The following is a 19999-nucleotide window of genomic DNA, read 5'->3' as shown; positions in this document are numbered from 1 at the left end:
TCATTCGTGTAAAAAATGGTCTCTTCCTTCCCAGTGAGACCAAAAAATGATAGTCATGGAAGAAAGAGATAGCAGATAATGGGTATAAATTTCAACAAAGTCTGCTTCAAACAAAACTATACTCTTGAATGTACAGACTGTGTTCAAAGAATTTAACTGGTTTATAGATTGAAAATGATGTTTCTAAGCACAATACTCATGATGAAATGAAAAGACACAATGGGCAACAGCAGAGATAATACACATCCACTTGTCTCAGCCAAGAGCTGACTGTGAATATAGGGCCCATATGAGATGAGCAGTAACTCACTGTGGTTACGGTTCCAACTAAATGAATATTAGAATGGCTTCAAGCAGCATGACTCAGGCATCCAACCCATAATAAATACTCTCCAAATACAGGCTTTGGTATTTGGCCTCCTGGCGAAAAATTCTGCTATAAGGTGCAGCAGAGCTGATAAAAAGAAGGATTTGATGTGCAGCAAGCTTTGACACCTTAAACAGTAAGCAAGCATAAGTGAGAGAAAGCAGTAATAGAGAGTTTAGACAAGGGGTTGTCAATGTAGGAGACACAGTCATCAACTCCATTTGGATTCCAAAGCAACGTGAGTCTCAAAATGGTACTAGAACCACACTTTCTCCAATATTGTCCAAGGCTTGTCTCGATTCTTATAAGCCTAACTTGATCATCATAGAGCCCTTCTCATCTTCACACTAAATTTCAAGCCAACTGTCGCTAATCTAGTAAGGGACTCCCCAAGAGACTCACCTGAAAGAGACTCCTGTCAAATTCTCCACTGGAACTACTAAAAGGCTATTAGTGGAGGATAATGGTGTGCACAAAGTATTCAAAAAACACAGCAGAACTCATACTCCTCCAGAGGGAAAGAGTCTGGGAGGCAAGACTTCAAGTAAATTATTAAAACAGTGTGACAAGCACTATCATCAGAAAGCTACAGGAGTACACAGGAGAGGTCAGTGGACAGACAGGGTATGGGAGAACCAGTCGTACCTGGCAACTGTGCCTGGTACGACTCCAGAGGGCACCATTCACAGAGACTACAATGTGAAATTCCATTTCCCAGCCCCGTCCTGCCATCAAACCACAAGGTTGTTTTGGGGAGCAAGTCATGGAAATTTCAGAAAGTTTACCTAAGATGAATCTTCAAGAACAAGTAGAAATTATCTGGATGAAAGTTAGACATTCTAGGAAGAGGACCTACCAGTGCAAAGCATAAGAGAGCACGGCATGTGTCAGAACTACAAATATTGGAGTAAAGGAAGAGCATAGGGTGATGGGGAGAGTAGGGATGGTGAGATTTGGGGATCTCCAGGGAAGCAAGGGTCAGCAGCGAGAGGCACTCAGAAACTACTCTCAGCTGAGTAGCTTATGACCCATCTTTGCAATGTAAAGGTCATAAGAGAGGAATGTACCATTTGCAAATCCTGTTCACTGATTTCAATAGCAAGTCACACTCCCATATTAAGGATTTCTTTTCCCCATAGGCCTATGCCTAAGAAGAGTGAAATTTGTTTTATCTAATAAAGGTCTGTGTGACTTTTCTGGAGGAAGGAATCTAAAAACATTGATATCTGGAAGATTTATAAAGAAGTAAAAGAGTGAAATAGAAGACAAGTAGCTGAGGGCATGAATAAAAGTTTACACATTTATAAATATTTTTTATAGAATAAGAAGCTTTCTTCCCCAGACAGCTAGCAAATACGATCCTTCTTACCACTGTTATCATAGGGTCTCATTTAAAAATGTGTAGTGTATGAGGTACTGAGCCTTGTACTATATTCTATGCTATGTGTTTTATACAGCCTGATCCTTGCAGTGTTAGAAGAAAGGTATTTTCTCCATTTTACAGAGGAGAGAATGGAGAATCAGAAGTACTAAGTAGCAAACTCAAGCAGACACAACTAGTGAGAGACTATAGTCCCAGATGCCTAAGGCATTAGGACAAAGGGCAACATCTTGGATGGCAAAACAGGGAAAGGAAGCACATCAGGCTGCTCTCCATTCATCAATTTTCTCAGATGTGTGTCCATTGCTTGGATATTTTTCTAGTTCATTTTGATTTGCTACATATCATACCACATCAATTTTGTGGCCATTCTTTTTTTTTTAATTTTCTTTTTATTGACATCATTGTTCCTTCTTAAACAATGTTTGCTACCCACCCCAGCCTGCCCTGCCGTGTAGTCCCTTTTTTGATTTGAAAAATGAATATTTGCAAAGAACATATTAAAATTTGAAGATTTTGGGGATAGGGGGAAGCTATAACTGTTGAGGAGGCTCAGAAACACTTTGCAGTTATTTTATTCTGAAGTCTACACACACATACACACACATGAAGAAAGAATCACTGTTTCTATTGTCTTCTTATTTAGATGTGAGAACAAAAGTAGTCACCATATTCCATCTTGGTCACTAGTAAATAAATAAAAACAGAGGATTTGAACTGTACAAAAGAACCACCTTAGATTCTAAAGAGCAGCCTGAGATAACATGGACCTACAACAAGGGGTGTTAAAATGTCCTTTTTGCTTACAACAAAACAGATTTTGCAGGTGGTCAGTTAGGTAGAAAAATATGCCTCTGGGCCAGAAATAGTAATAAAAGATAAGAGAATAGTATGGTGTATTTGGCCCTAAAGAGTAATTTCAATAATTTGAATTATTTGAATAAAGTAATTGAATAAAGAGTAATTTGAATGAAGTAGTTGGTAATGGGTCAAATGTCCATGTATTATTCCTGGAGTAATCCTAACTTGCTATCTGTCTTTTCCGTGCCTCAGTAACCTTATGTAAAAAATAAGGCCAAAAATAACATCTGCTTTGCTTCCAAATACATTATAGATATTGCTTCCAAATACATTATAGATATTGTTATGAATTTCTAGGGAAGGGTGCCAATGATACTCTGATGAAACAAAGAGGGTACCAGTTATGTTGGTTCATGATTTGGGATCCAAAGAACATATATTGATTGATTGTTCTAAATACATAGGGTTGTTGTCAGGTGTTTTTTTTTTTTTCTTGTTGTTGTTGTTGTTTTTGGCTTAGTGACTGCACTGTACAGATATTTCTGCTAGAGAATTATGTTTTTATCCTGGAAAACTCAAAACCCAAGTCCACTAAAATAAGGAACTACATTAACTGAAAAGTTCTGGGGAAGAACTGAGTGTCACAAAGCAGAATCTTCTGGAGGAGTCTCTCAGTTTCACAAGATTAAATTAAAAAAGTCCTGTTTAACAGACACATTAATGTATAAATACAAAGCTGCACATCTAACATTTGTCATTCCTTTTAGCAGTCTTACCACAACTACAGACACTGATGCCACATTAATTTGTCATCCATTAAACACAAATTCCTCCAAAGAGAAACATTCAACTAGAACATCTGAAAGATTTCCCCACCCAGGGGTCTTAATGCACCACAGATTACATCATTCACAGAACTCTCCAGTAACAATCCACCTTCACCTTTCAGGAAGTTAATAGGACAGAATTTTTCATTTAAGAAGCATGTTTTTCTTAGAAATTGCATGATTGATTATCTAATATTTTGAGTAATTTATTTTTTTAAAAGGGTTCCAAATTGATAAAGTTCTCCTGTTTTATATCCAGAAGTATGTTCTAGGAACAAGTGGGTAGTGGGTCTTGAGTGACCTGTGCATAACTTGGGGTGCCAAGCTCATGCTCTTCTCCATCATTGTTCAGGAAGGTAAAGTCAAACTGATCTCTCACACCTCAGCTGCCACTGAGTTGGCTTGGAATCATTCCAATCTGCAGGGAACCCACCAAGTGGCCTGCTGCCACTCCCTGAAGTCTCAAGGAATATACTATCTCCAAGTTCTAATCTCCCTTCAATTTTCAAAAATAGTTCACTTGTTCATCAAAGATGCACACAACACCCATTACATGCCAAGCACTGTTTTACAAGCTGGTGAGCCAGATGGGCAGCTTACTTTCTAGGAGAAGGAGGCAGAAATTGAACATATGAGAAATGAATGCAAATATCAATTTCAGGTAGTGATCAAAGTGAGACACAAGTTAAGTGGTTTAATGAGAAAGAGACTGAACAGAGGTGGGAGGTTACAAGCAGGGCTACTTTCAATAAAGTGGTCACTCTCTGAGTGGGTGACATTTGAACTGAGAACAGAATGCTCTGGCATCTGTGGTTCAGTCTTTGAGTCTTCATTAAACTTTTTGTTTCTTTCTTGCCTCTTTGAGATTAATGCTTCCCAAAGAATATATTTTTATTTTTTGACCTCTCTCTCCCCCTGGTATTTTGACTATTCTTGGCTTTCTGTTTCCCTGCTGAGGCTACTCCACACATTCCTGCAAAGGCCCTCAGCTCCCAGAGATGCAGTTTATCTACTGTATCAGTGTGTTAGCGCTGCTATAACGAAGTACCATGAGCCAGGTGGCTTAAACATCATAAATTTATTGTCTTACAGTTCTGAAGAGGAGAAATCTGAGATGATGATGATGATAGAGATGGTTTCTTTTGAGGGCTGTGGGGGAGAATCTGTCTGATACTTCTCTTTTAACTTCTGGTGATTAGCTGGTGATGCCTGACTGGCAGATGCACTCCCTGATCTGTGCCTTCATCTCTATATGATATTCTCCCTGTGTGCTCCTCTGTTCCAAATGCCCCATTTTTATAAGGATACCAGTCCTTATTTACAAGGAAACCAGCTATAAATGAGCTCATTTTAATTACTTCATTTGATGATCTATGTAAAGGCCCTATTTCCAAAGAAGATCATATTTGAATTATTAGGCACAAGGAAATGAGGATTTCATCATATTTCTTCTGGGGGGAACAGGCCCACTGTAACAACAAAATGAAATACTTTGCTCTACAAGACTTCACTCCTTCATGTTTTATGGATTTCGGTAAACCAATTTTTAAAGGATAAGAAATTTTGTATTTAACATTCAAGGAAGAATGAAACATGAGTATTAAAAAGGTCACAAAGGTTGGTTTATTTTTACATTAAAAATAATGCTAGTTCAGATTTTTTTTTAAGACCATGTGAAGAACAATGGCATAGTTCTAAGCAATCCTTTTGATCCTATTTCTTTCTCTTTCCTTTGACCCTCTTAAGAACTCCATTAGTTAAGAGAGATAAATCAGGGCTGTGGCACATTTTCCAAATTGTTTTGACCAATAGTTCTTGAGATATTGACTTGGCTTCTAGAGAATAAAGAAAGTTGTCCAGTGTCACCTTGGACTACCAGCATTTGTAGTATTTGGAGACAATTTTGAATATTAGACCACATGGCATTACAAAAGTAGTTTTAACGTTCAAATCCAAATAGTAACTTTAAAAATATGAAGCAGATGGTACAGAAAGATAAATCATTTGAAAAAAAACTCAATTTTAAGCAGTTTTTAAAAAAAGGAATGAAAGGAAGACTCAGAAAAAGATTCAGAAAAGGTAAGGGGTGGGGGAGAAGCTGAGGCAAAGGGGAGGCGTAAGGAAAAGAGGGACAGGAGAAAACAATCGATGTGCTTGAGAAATGTTCTTGAAGAGGCTGAGAAATGCTGTAGAGCACTGCATGATACTGAATAAGGTAAAAGGGATCCATTCTGCAAGGTGTTTTGATCTCAAATGACTTTTCTCAGAGCTGGTATATGAGTGAAATCAAAGAATCTTCATTCTGTGGGGGAAAGAGCGAACTTACACTGCTACGGAACTAATTGATAAATGAACCCCAGAGGCTAGAGACTACTTGGCTGCATTAATTTGGCAAATGGTTATCTTGATGCCCAACTCCCTCCCTTTCTCCTGCTCTTGTAATTATGCTCTAAATAAGCACAGGAGAGGAAGAAATAAAGCACTATTAACACTAGATAATGGTCCTTGAAGGAAAAATTTCATAAACCATTATGCTATACAGCTTGCTAACTTATTATCTCCCCAAATCACAGAGGGCTGGCTTTTTCTCCTGGTCTTTCTTTGAAGTAAGCCTCCTTGGTGTGGAAGGCACCATACCATAGAATTTGAAATCCCTGAATGCTCACTGAAGTAAGCATTCTGATTCCTTTGCCTTGGAAAGACAAAGAGATAATTTGTTCCTTTTAAAAATGCAATTATGAATCTTTTCAAAGAGACCCCATAATTGAACTCACCCTACAGATCATTTACAACCAGGATGGCTAGGAAGCTAAAGGTAATATTCGTTATGACTGGGAAGTTGAAATCATTTCTCTCCTAAATCTTGAAGAATTTATGTGACCCCTTCTCCTTTTAGTTCAAAATTCACTGGAAAGGTCTTTATAAATCTCTGCATTCAGAAGAATGGGCCAACTTGAAAGAGGAGTGGTCAGGATGAGGATGTCTTTGTGTGGGTTTAGGGCTCTTGCTATTCTGAAAGCTGCACTCTATTTCACTGCAAAAAAGTGCACTTCAAATTAGAAGGGAAGATTATAGCTTTCTTCAAATCAATGTGTTGCCCTAGTTCTAGAATTTGGAGAATTTTAAAACATTACTACAATCCTCTCAGGGAAAAATGAAAATGAGGATATCTCATTATTTTAAATAAATGCTTGGCTTCCTTTGCAGTGATGGATATTGTATCCTGACTGCCCGACAGGAGACACATTTTTAAAGATGGGCCGAGCAATCACTTATTTAATCATAGAAACCTCAGAGCCTGGCAATGTGGTCGGGCCTTGGGTAGGGCTTCTCCACTGGGAAAGGAAACACTAGAATGTTTTATTACCGATGTGGAAGAGGATGAGAGGAAAGACATCCTAGTAATATAAACAGCAGCTGGGAGAATTTTAAAATGATGAGCTATGTGATACCGAAAGGAGTATTCATTTGGCCTATTACATAGGGGGAAGCTGATATAAATAGATATTTTAGAAACCAGAAAAGTGTTATTGAACTTACTATCTGTAAAATCTAAGGAGATGTTTCTTTTAGACAACCCATTACAAAGAGGTAATTTTATTTTTGGCTACATTTCAAAGATGGATATTAGTACCATGCAGGAACTGATAACATATAGAAAAGAACTTACATTTTTTTTCCTTTTCAAATTCAAATGCCCCTTTATACAATGTCAAGTTATTGGAACATGTGATAGCTCAAAATAACTTTATGTAGCTGATGTCAAAGGAAATTACTTTGTAGATAGTCAATTTGATGTCACCAAAAGATCTGGACTTAACTTCCAGATTTTTAGCTCTGAATTCTGAGCACCCCCTCTCTGTTTTCTCATCTATAAAATGTGAATATTAATATCTGAGCACACATTGCAGGGTCATTAAAGATCAAAAGAGATACTGAATTTGAAAGCTAAATAGTGCTACATGAATGAAAAATATTGGCATTATTAATATAAACATGACAGAGACAAATCCTGAGAAGATTGCCTATAAGATGTTTCATGGGCCTCCCCGGTGGCGCAGCGGTTGAGCGCTGGGTTGCGAAGCTGCCCGCGGCCTCTGCGGCGCCGGTTCGATCCCCGGCTGCTCCCCGGCCACCGGAGGAGGGTCCCACATGGCGTGCAGACCTCTCCTGCCGCCCGCTGCTCCCCTCAGCAGTGTACTTCGGTCCTTCTGCCTGCTCTGCTCCCCGCTCTGGCTCTGGTGAATTCTCTCACCCTCCCGCGCTTCTGACTGTACCCAGTGCATGTATAAACAAAACAAACAAACCAGCAAACAAATAAATAAAGCATGCCTCTATAAAAAATAAAAAAAAAAAAAAAAAAAAAAAAAAAAAAAAAAGATGTTTCATGAGCAACGATTAGTCTATGCATCTTAACTAATTGGTGCAAAAGCAGTTTTCTTACTTGGCTGCTACTCAAAAGGAAAAAAACAAGTTGGCATTTCTACTTGGCTGATTTCACAGGAAGCTTTCCATATTATTATATAATGTCTATATAAGTAAAGGTCTTATATTTCTGTAAAATTGGTGATATACATGTTAGAGAAAATGTCATTAGGAATATTGTGATTATTAACACTAATGTGATGCATAGTATTAGAATGTTTTTTGGATACAGCTTTAGAATATTAAAAATCCACCGGATTTAAATAGTCCTCTCAGTAGCTGTAACTGACATTCTTTGTACACCAAGAAATCCTGGAAAGGCTGTACCATGATGATTTTACAGATGTGCAAAACAAAGCCAATATAAAATCCATCAATTTTTTTCTTCATAGGCTCTTCAAGGTTGTAATAGAACCTATCTGAAATGACATATTACAAGGTATATCATTTCACTAAAGGATTTATCAATTTTTAGCATTAGAATCACTTTTATACATTGTTCTAAATTCCACCCAAAGGAGAGCCTGGGTGACAGTAATAGTTTTGTCTGGCAGGGTAGCTTTTCAGTCTTGCCCTTTTGTTTCTCAAATCTGTGGTATACTTTTAAAAACTAGTGCCTTCTGGCCCATCAGATGAAAATTCTACTTGGTTTCATTCTGTCCTTAGCCATCTATATTGTTTCTTCGAAGCCCTTACCTGTGCCAATTTTCAGCATTGCTCCCCACCTACTGTTCACCAAACACGTGCTCAAATTCATCTTCACCAACCTTTTATGCTTGAGGTTTCTATTTCTACACACTCCCTTCTTTATACAACTTCCTTTTGCTAAAGATTCTTATTTCCCCAGTGGTTATAGAGCCCATCTGCCAGTTTTCATCCTACTAGTGCCTTGAATTCTTGACCACAATCCACCTCACATAGCTCTTGAATCTGTCTTAGGCTATATTGGGCTCTTCTAAATTGGATTCCAAGGGCAGGGATAACAATATTAATCACTCCCAAGGCCTCTGTGGTTCAATTCTCACATCTGTGTCACTTTTTCATTCTCTTCTCACTGCATAAATTCCCCATGAAGGTCCATCATCTCTATTCCTATTCTTGTGACTTTAAATATTGTGGGTTTAAAGACTCACAATTAAAGAGACTGAGACAGTCTGGTCTCCAAGAAAAATCACAAGATGTCAGTCAACAGAAAAGGATTCAAGTTGTAGCTCGGCCATGAAATCTCTTTGGAAACATTTCCCGCACCCTCTCTCCCTAAAATCACGCTTAGTATTAAAATTGCAATATTCTCCACTGATCAAAAATTCTGTCACTTGTTTTTTTCTGACTCACTGGATGAAGGATTCCCCTGCTCTACTGGGGATTTTGAGTCTTTCCATTCCCACTGCCTGTCATTGCTCTCTAGACATGTTTGCCTGACTTTGCTTTAAAAAAACCAAAAGCAGCAATAAGGTCTTCTGTTGACCTGGGCATCACTTTAAATTATTGTCATATTTTTCTCCTTCATTTCATATCCAGAGTCTGTAAATGAGTGTCTTCTGCTTTTCTCTAACCCCTCACCTATTTAACTTGAACAATTTATCCACATGGCACACCAAATCAATCTGAAAAGGTCACAGGAACTCCCAGTCCAAGACTCCCTGTTCTCAGTTGTTTTTGACACACTTACACATATCTTCATTTTTCAAAATAGATTTTTGAGTTTTATTGACATCTTACATGAACAAGAAGTTGGAAATACAGTCACATCAAAGAACAAATTGTCACAGTTTTGACAGAGCAGATTTCAAAACAGTTCGAAGTTAATAGTAACTTTTGCCTTGGATTCCTTCACTAAACCCTCCTTTACTTGCTCTTCACACTCTCCAAACCAATCCTCAGCCCTCTCTTCAGCATGGGAACTCCTTCTCTTGAGAAAGGCTTCCTCTAGCCCATTTCCAACAATGTTCACCACAAACACTGGTGGGTCAGAGACCAATAGGCTTTAATGTCCTTTCCCGTTTTCAACATTGTTCTCATTTTCAGACAGGTTATACATGTAAAGCATGGAGATACTTGCCTTCCTTCTGCTTTTTGGTATTTTATTTTCCTCATAGAAAACACAAAGTGAGACCACAATTCAATTTCTTAAGCTGGGAAGTTTGTATCATATGCAAACTTAACAGGCACACAAGGCCAGGTTTTGCTAACGCCAATAAAAGGTAAAAATGACTGCTTTTTGTTCACCTACATATTTAAGCTTTACTTTTTACACAAGGGATGTCAGGCTGTTTCGGAAATTGTTAAAATGTTACAAAGTTCTATTCAAAGGCATTTTTACTGGGCCCATTAGAGATGACTTTCCCTGAAATTCTGAGGCTATTTTTTTGTTTAAAGACCGAATTCTAATAGTTATACTTTCAGATAGTCCTAGATAGATGGTGACTTTTCGAAGAGATTTCAAGCTATTTGCTTTCCTTATCTCTTATTACGTAATTTGAAAACCCCTCAGTTTGAAAGTTTATAAAAGTAGAATTCAGAAAAGGTCTCTAAGTATAATTGGAAACAGGTCAGTTGTAAAAGGAAGTAGTCCTTTCTAAAAAAACACATGGATCCACACAAATGTTAAGCCATCAGAAATTAAAGGTAAAAAAATTCTCAGTTGCCATTTTCTGCCCTATCTGTTCAGTCAAAACTATATCCATTTTTGTGGCTAGTAGATGATTATGGCATATCATTAAGATTTGTTAAATAAAGGTTGACATGTTTATCAATTATTTTGAAATAGTAAGTAATAGTTTCTATGTAATCAATACTTTATCTAGGATTACATACCATGATTCACAAATAACTCATATTATCTTACAAACATAAGAAATAGCCATCCTTGTTTCCATTTTTTACACAGCAGGAACTGAGACCCAGAGATGGAACAAACTGACCCAGTGTCATATAGCTAGTGAGTGATTAAACCTGAATTTGAAGAACTGTTAAACTGTAATATATGTGGGTCCAGATGCTATATTCTATACTTAACTTTTCACATGGCTATAAATATTTTTTTTCTTTACCATGGAGTAATGTGAGAGGTAGGGGAAATGGACTCACTGCTACCATGCATCTTGCCATGGCTCTAGGCCCTTTCCAGTCCTGAAATCCTTAGGTTCATGACTTAGATACATCAGTCATTATTTTATTTATTTTATTTTATTTTTTTAAAGATTTATTTATTTACTTATACAAGCACTGGGTACAGTCAGAAGCGCAGGAGGGTGAGAGAATTCACCAGAGCCAGAGTGGGGAGCAGAACAGGCAGACTGACGAAGTACACTGCTGAGGGGAGCAGCGGGCGCCGCAGGAGAAGTCTGCGTGCCATGTGGGACCATCGCCAGCAGCCAGGGATTGAACCAGTGCTGCAGAGTCTGCGGGCAGCTTCGCAGCCCAGCGTTCAACCGCTGCACCATGGGGAGGCCCCAGTCATTATTTCAAAGAGAGAAATGGAGAAAAGATGAAGACCTCTCATTTCCATTCACAAGGCTACTCCCCCCTCACAATATTAGGATATCTAGAATATGAACCCATACTGATGCTGGAAGCTCTTATAATTCTAAGTCAAAAGGAAACAGTTGCTCTTAAGGAATATTTTACTTAAGCTCTAAAAGCCATATGAGTTATTTATTTCTATCATAATGAAGTAACTATTCTCTCTTGGGTAGAGTGTAAGACACTGCAAATTAATAGCTATGTGACAGCAGTCAAGTAAAGTCTTTATTTATGACAGATTTGGTAGGTTGGCTCACCTACTTCCCATTCCAGTGTTGCTTTAACTTTTCTACCAGAAATGGGCCAATTGTGAAAGAAGTTGAGATCTAAAACTAAATTTCCTGGGTCCCAACAAGCACAAAGATATATGACCTAGTTTCTCCAAATCAGATGCCTCTGGGCTAGACACTGATGCCAGAATGAGCAACAAAGGACAGAAGCTGCTTTCTGGTTCTTTGGATTGACTAAAAGCACCTGGAGTGACCAAAATATCTGATTCTTCTGGAAACATTGTGATGAAATTTCCACCTTACAAATGTGAACATCGTAGGTGTGAGTAGGTCATGCTGTTCTGGATGGTTAGTAACCAAACGTGGGTCTGGCTTTCCCAGAGATTCCATAAGCTACCCGATGTCTTTCCATAGTTCCTTTCTCCTTAACCTGATATACTAGATTCTGTTGTTTGCAACTAAGAATCTCATCACATATCACTCTCTCTACTTCTTTAGGTATAAAAATAAGATGATAATCTAACTTTCATACTGGTTATGAAGTATGTATAAAACTTGAAAACGAAATACAGAGTTGAATTTTTGTTATTAGTTTTCAGCCACTTAATGCACTGCTTGCAAGAACTACCAAACACCAACCCTAAGTCCTTGCTGTACTCATCCTGTAAAATGCTAAATAACATTGCCCACGTGAGGAACAGCATTCTGAATTGAGGGTTATACTTGAAAACTGTTTTTTTCCCCCTCTTTCTATGCTGTCTGGAAATATATGACATATGAACAGAAGTCACATGGCTCTCTTGTGATTTTGCTTAAAGCATGAGGCCCTAGATGACAACTGATTATCTCTACCAGGGAGCTCTTGTGACCCTTTCTCCTACATGAATTCACTGAAACCATGTAGCCTGCATTTAAAACTAGGCTGCCATAACTGTGCTCTCAAAAAATTGCTGAAAATTCATTTGGTTTTTCTTTTCTCATTTGGTTGTTTTTTATGATACATTTGTTTTACTTATATAATTATACATGGCATATATGTCTATCCTCAACTCAGGGGATGTGCTGACAACTTACTATCCTCTGTCCTCCTTTTTGTGGAGGAAGGTACAAAAAAGGTTTTACTTTGCATTTATTCATTCATTATATTTGACAATCCTGTGATTAAAATTTATAAATGTTATATCATTTATACAGACTAAAATGCAAATTTCCTAACTTTATGGAATTTATAGTTATATTAATGACAATCAATTTGAGAAGGAGTAAAGAATAATTAGTTATGCTACTATGATTAAAATAGTTAAATCTTCATGGGGATAATGGGGCTAAATTTTTTAAGATTTATTTATTTTTTATTTATTTATGCATACAAGAATTGGGGTGCAGGTCAGATTGTGGGGGATGAAAGGATTCACCAGAGACAGAGGAGCAGAACAGGCAGATCTACTGAAATATACTGCTAAGGGGAGCAGTGGGTGAGACAGGAGAGGTCTGCTGCACCATGAGCGTCAGCTCCTTGGCTGGGGTTCCAACTCATGTTGCAGGGGCTGCTGATAGCTTGATAGTGCTGAGACTTTAACCCCTTTGCCACCAGGAAGGCCTTGGGCTAAATTCTTTAGAGGGATAAAAATTTTAATTGGAGCTCAAATCTAAAAAATAGAGAAATATCAATAGAAGAAAAATTTGTCAGAGTAAGAGACATTCAATGGTAAGATGAAAGCATACTGAAAAAAATAAAGCCTTTAAATGACTTATCTGGAAAATAGGGAGATTTTCAGTATGTTGGAGTGTTGGTTTCTTGGTAGAATGTAGCTGAAATTGAGAATGCAAAGAAAGTCATTGCTCATGAGTATATATTTTTCTCCACCATATTGTCATCATTTCTTCATCTTCTATATACACATAACTTTACCATTGATTGTATTTTAGATTGACTGTTTCTTTATGTTCCATGGAAAACCCCCCTCGATCAATAGTTTAGATTCTTCAACTGCTTTTTAACTGTGTCTCTTTGATAAATTGTAACCTCGTAAAGGAAAATATTTTATCTGGATTTAACACTGTTTTATTACATTTATTATTATATCTATCTTTATCACTATACTTGAGCATAAAAGCAGAGTGCAAGAAATATTGTAGTTGGGGCCTCCCCGGTGGCGCAGCGGTTGAGTGCTGGGTTGCGAAGCTGCCCGTGGCCTCCGCGGCGCCGGTTCGATCCCCGGCTGCTCCCCGGCCACCGGAGGCGGGTCCCATGTGGCGCGCAGACCTCTCCTGCCACCCGCTGCTCCCCTCAGCAGTGTGCTTCGGTCCTTCTGCCTGCTCTGCTCCCCGCTCTGGCTCTGGTGAATTCTCTCACCCTCCCGCGCTTCTGACTGTACCCAGTGCTTGTATAAATAAAAAAAAAAAAAAATGCTATTTAAAAAAAAAAAAAAAAAAAGAAATATTGTAGTTGACGAATAAATAATGGTTGAATAAATGCCTTCCAGCTAGCCATAAACAGTAATCTGTCACCCAATAGTAATATCAAAAGCCCTTTTCTGTGATATCATACATAATTAGACCATATTCTAGAGCAAGTATTTATGTGATGTGCCTGATAGCTACACCAAAAGCTGCTTTGTACTTTGAGTGTAAACTATCTTCTCCCATGTGTGTCCTTTTCATTCAAGACAAATTTCTGTTTCTGATTTAATGCCTGAACTCATGAATTTGTCATAATGCTTCTAAATTAAAAATAAATTTTTTGGACTAAAGATAAAGATTCTGTGGAAGGCAATAAACACACACATGTACATGCACATGATATACACATAATAAGCCAGCACAAATAAAAAAGAAACTCAGGAAACACCATATAGAATCTAAACCTTTCTTGGATGAATATTTGTAGTTTTTCACAGGTTGTCAATTGTCAAGTCCTTGAATTATTCTCTCCTGAATGTTTTTTTGAACTGATTTTTAAATAAATTATCTGGCCTCCTGTTGTGGTAGGTCATTTGTGATTACATCCATCTTGTCCGGTTACAGCAGTAACATGTGTAAATTGAATCTCTAAGGAGTGATAAAGTGATGCAAATAGTGCTTTTCACCTTGGGTTGCCACAGCCACAGTCATTATTTGCAACAGCTTTATGTTCTGTGTTCTTCTATGAAATCCCCTCTAAAGATGCTTTACCTCATGTCACATCCAAGGAACTATATCCACCGAAAAGTTTGAAGCCAACATAGTTTCACTGCCAAAACTGCCCTATCAGGGAATTATCTTTAGAGCTATTATCAGGTTAATTTTGATATGCTGGGAAATTCTTTATAGAGACCACATGTTGTTGCCAGATGAAGATTTTCACTTTAGGTAATAGGAATAGAGTGAATAATAACCTTCTAATAACTGAGAAGTTTTCATGGCATAAAACACAACAGCAATAATGGACTCCATAGTTACTGGGGCCTATCGCAGTCCCAGAAGGCTAACAGAGAAGTGTCAATGTTTCTGGGTCCCTGGAGAGCTTTAGGGCATGGTTCATGTTATAATTATCAGAAATCAAATTATTATTTATCTCCTACTTGGGTCAGAGAGCTAAGAAATAAGTAGATGCTCAATGAGGTTTGAAAGAAGCTTTATAAAGTGCTGCCTTATAGTTAGAGATATAAAAGGTATATATTCCAATACTGTTATTACTCTGGGTTGTGAGATATGATTGGGTTTTGGAAGCACTAGGTTCATATTTACTTATAGCAAGACTTTTCAGAGCCTTTAATTTTATCTACTTCTTTAAGAAAATAAAGACAAAGATATGTCTCAGAGAATTTTGTTTCTGCTAAGAGATTCCTGAGAGCAGAGTGTGGGATGCCAGGCTATATTAGACAGAATACTCCCTGTTCCCTTTTGGAATTGTAAATGACTATCATCACTTTTTGCTAAACATCTTTTGTTATCTAAAAAAGGGTCTAGAGAAGGCATGCAAGTTATAGGCTTTTGGTTATTTTATTGGGTAAACATAATCCTATTATAGTATCTATTTAAATTTTTTTTGCAAGTCTTGTAACTTATTATTCTTAATTATCTTAATTTTCCCCTAACAGTATATTTTAAGGATTTATTGCTTTTGAGAAAGCTTTTATTTTAGCAATAAAAACAATGCACACTTAAGGCAGAAAATTTAGAGTATCTAAATAAGCAAAAAGAATAAAATTAAAATCACCCATAATTCTATCAACAAAATCTAAACTAGATGTAGATATCTTCTCTCTTTACATTTTATGTATTTTATTTTTTTTAAAGATTGATTTATTTATGCATACAAGAACTGGGGTGTAGACCAGAGGTGCTGGGGGTGAGGTGAGAGGATTCACCAGAGAGAGTGGGGAGCAGAACAAACAGATCTACTGAAATACACTGCTGAGGGGAGCAGCGGGCGAGACAGATAGGGTCTGCTGCACCATGTGGGTTGCTCCCTGGCCAGCAGGGGATCAAACTTGTCTTGCAGTGGCTGGCAATAGTTTGATAGCGCTGTGTCTTTAACCTCTGCGCCACCAGGGAGGTCCCATTTTATGTATTTTCATTTATAAATATAGGGTCATGTTGTAAGAACATTTTCATGTCCTTTTTTTTTTTTCCAATTAGCAAGTATCAACACCTTTGCATGCTGCTCCCTACTCATATGCCACTCTGCTGTCAAAGACTGGAATTTCATTTATGGAGGCATCTCTCCACTGTTAGAAATTTAGTGTGACAGACTTCCTGCTTTTCCTAAGCTCACTTTGTTAACATTCTCTGGGACTCCAGTGATGTGAATATTAGAAGAGATGACAGTGTTCTTGACTCTATAAAGCCTTGTCTTAGAAATTTCATATGTCTCTATAGTGGTATCAGGGAGCAAGGGCATCAACAATGATCTGCCGCCAGGTGTTCCTGAAATCAAACTCATGATGCTGCTGACAGTCATAATACCTCTACCTGGCTCATCAATCTGTAGCTACAACTTAATCCTGAGTCACTAATATTTCAAAGAAACAATACAAACAATTGAAACCTGCAATTTATGGATCAAATCCATATAATAGCATTAAGTCAACAATCTGGCTCTTGGGATAAGAATAGCATGGGATTTGAGGGCCTTGAGGGTGACAGTGTGAGACAATTCTCTATTCTGTTTGAAGTCTTCCAGGTTATCTATCTTGCAGCATATTCTGGGATGAATGCCCGCATCACTTACACCATTGGGGCAGTTATTAAGAGGCTGAAATGAGCACATCCAGGTAGTCTGTGCAATGAGCCAACTCCAATAATGAGTTGGGCTGGCTGGCAAGTCTGAGGATTCCTATCTGAAGGCTTGCCATAGGAGCTCTTCCAGGTATCTGGTCGAGTGAGACATGAGGGAACCTAGCGGGTTGGGATTCCTGACTCTAAATGGAGCTCTACTTTAAGCATGCTACATTGGGATGATAAGTTCTTACTTCCTTTCATTTTAATTTCCTTAACTGTGAAGCTTGAGAAAACATTTCATTAAAGAAATTCAAATTGGTCTAAAAAAAACCTTTGCTATCAACTATAACTACGAAGTTTTAATTTCTAATTCCCAGAATTTTGGATTTTGTTCAGTAATTTCAAAAAGTATTAAGGGACATATGCCAAGAGGCAATGTGGTTAAGTTTTAAAACAATAGGTGGTGTGGTCGAACAGTTTGAGGTCAATGTCTGCCATTTACAAGCTATATCACTGTTCTGTAATCTTTTCTTCAGCTGGAAGATGGGAGAAGTGTGCTTAATTCAGAGTCACAAAAATGAAGTTAAATAAACATTAAGAATGTCTGTCAGTGCTGACATGTTAGTGCTCAATAAATACTATTATTAAGTTCAATGTTTATATAAACTTATAAATATACTTAAATATTTTACTACCATTTGTTATCAATAAAGATGCTATCATTGTCTCTGAGATGTGCAGGCACTGTGACAGTTCCTGAGCAGAAAGTAGAATAATATACTAACATGTTTTCTAAGGAGTGAAGTTTAAAAAGTAGTCAGCTGTAGTTTATTTCAATAAACTGTTGTAAGTGATGAGATAAATGACACACAGGTATATGAGATGTGAAGATGTTCAGTGGAGAGAGATGTAAGGAAGACTTGGTGTAGTCACATGGCCTATGCAGTGGCATTTGAGCTGCCAGGCATCAGCATGGGTTAGTGCAATGTCCCTGCTTCCCTCCAATGTTTTCAACTCAGTTCAAACATAAAGAACTGGAGAGGCCTGAAGTGCTTTTGTTTTGATCATTAGCCTTTATTGTCTTATAGAAGATGTGATAAAAGCAAGTCTCTACTATTTTCTGCAAAAAAATAACTTTTGTAATTATATGTATCTTTATATAGCCTAATTCAGGGAGTAGATTTTATTTATTTGGGTGATTTTTTCACCTTTAACATTGACACCAAAACACATTCTATTCAAAGTATTTAAAAACCTGGACCAAGTTAATAGTTTCTGGTGTTTAAGCAAAAACAAGTCAAAAAGATTATATTTTAAAGGAAACAATTAGATCAGGAAAATTACTGAAGTATATTAGTCTTCAATTCTTATTTCCTATGGTTTACTATATTTTGCTTTCTTCCTGAGGGCAGCAAACACAGAATCTCAAAGTCTGTACTCACTGCAACAATCTTTGTATCTTTGGGGTATTTTACTTTCCTAATTAGGAACAGGATTCAGCGGCTGCTGGCTAGAAAACAGCTTGGTATCACTTTTCACTCTCTCGTAGGAAAAGGGGGAGGCTGGATCAAGCCTTTGGTCCTTATTAGGTGGCTTATATGTTTCATTTGCACTTGTTTCTCAGAAGCTGTTCAGGCAAGTGTGGCAGTGCCACGGTGGTCAGGTCTGCTAATTGGAGAATGGGAAAGATTATCCACATAATCTCCCTATCTGGGGGGAATCTGCCAAACCGGAGACTTAATTCCATCCCATCGTCTTACAGGCATTGAGAGGCGCTATCTCAAAATTTTGGTCTCCGTGTACACACAACAGTGACTCACGATGATTAGATGGCAGATTTGTATGAACCACAATAGCCCTCCTTGCTGTGAGGGTGAGTCAGACCTTATTGTATTCTAACACTGGGTAGAGGAGACTGCATTTTTCTTTTTTAATGTTATTCAAGGAGATATGGAATCTCACATAGAAATGCTTGTCAAGTAATCATCTGCAGTGAAATAAATGACAGCATGTAAGGGAGTGGTTTGTAAAGCAGCAGCAGAGATTCCTAGCTTGCATAAAGGATTTCAATGCGTTTGTAACCATGATTCATTATAGAAGTTTTACTACTACATTGTATGGGGTGGGGAGAGTCTGTAGAGAGGGTAACCATTTGTGACCAAAGTAAAAGAACCAGGGGAATCTAAAGCCAGAACTTGAGTCTTTGATCAGAGACACCGTAATTTTCTGCAAAAGAAACCAACAACCAGAGAAAAGACTTAGCAAATTGTGGATTTGAAGGATGGACAAGACAGTGTAAAATGGCCTTTCTCCATTTTCCCATGTTATGCTCTTAAAAGAATGCACACTAGAAAGACTATTATTCAGACAGGGCTGATTTTTTGTAAAGAAAAATCTAGGTTCTACTTAGGTGCCATCTATTTATTGACTTCAAGCTTACGTTTTCCATTGTGAGCACACATGTTTATACAGAAGACAGTTGCCTGCATTAAGTCCTCATGATACAAAATGGAGGCTCCATTTAGTCTGAGTACAGGTGAAGACCCTAGGATGCACAATGAAGCCATTTCCCTGACCTGATTCTATTTTTTTTTGAGTTCTGACCTGCTTTCGAGTGATTTTGAAATGGGGACCAATATACCCTCTTTTGTCTAGCAAAGTTCTCTCTTTAGGTAACAGTCTACTTTACATTAGTGTTTAACTCTTCACTGATATGGAAATACAACACAGTTTGTTTAAAAAAAAAAAAAGCAAGCTCTGATTTTTTCCTTTTGGCCTAAACTTCAATGTTGGAAGTAGTTCTAAGAGAAGGTTTAAGATAAACACATACCCCAGAGATAAATTGTAACAACTCCGATATAAAAGCATCTCAGTTACAGAAGGAGAGTTTCAAGAATTTCCATGGGGTATTGGTACTAGGATTGTATCATGTTCGTTGAAAAATGTTATTTTTCATGGCTAGATTATTTATTTCTATAATTTCAGCACATAACTTCCAGTTTTACCCTGGTACTTGGTGCAAAAGAGTCAAATCAATTCTCTATTATAGTACGTAGGGAAGGTTCGATCAGTAGCTTTCAGCTTTCTTTTCCCTACATACACACATACCCATTTCAATGGCAGAAGAAGAGTTCACAACACACACAGTTGTTTCCTTGTTGTCCAGTGTCACTTTTTAATGAGCAAATCAGGAAATAACTATCTTTGCATAGTGGTTTTTATTTGAACCATCTTCAAG

General features: G+C 37.6%; 1 protein-coding gene across 3 annotated transcripts in view; it reads right to left on the bottom strand.

Annotated features, from left to right (window-relative positions):
- The window catches only part of B3GALT1 (beta-1,3-galactosyltransferase 1), a 495516-nt gene that overhangs the window by 5852 nt on the left and 469665 nt on the right, over positions 1-19999 (bottom strand). The window lies entirely within an intron of this gene.

The sequence above is a fragment of the Talpa occidentalis genome, unplaced genomic scaffold (assembly GCF_014898055.3).
Source record: "Talpa occidentalis isolate TD23 unplaced genomic scaffold, MPIMG_talOcc4v2.1 talOcc4.3, whole genome shotgun sequence".
Classification (NCBI taxonomy): Eukaryota; Metazoa; Chordata; class Mammalia; order Eulipotyphla; family Talpidae; genus Talpa; species Talpa occidentalis.
This window is presented reverse-complemented; position numbering and strand designations above follow the sequence as displayed.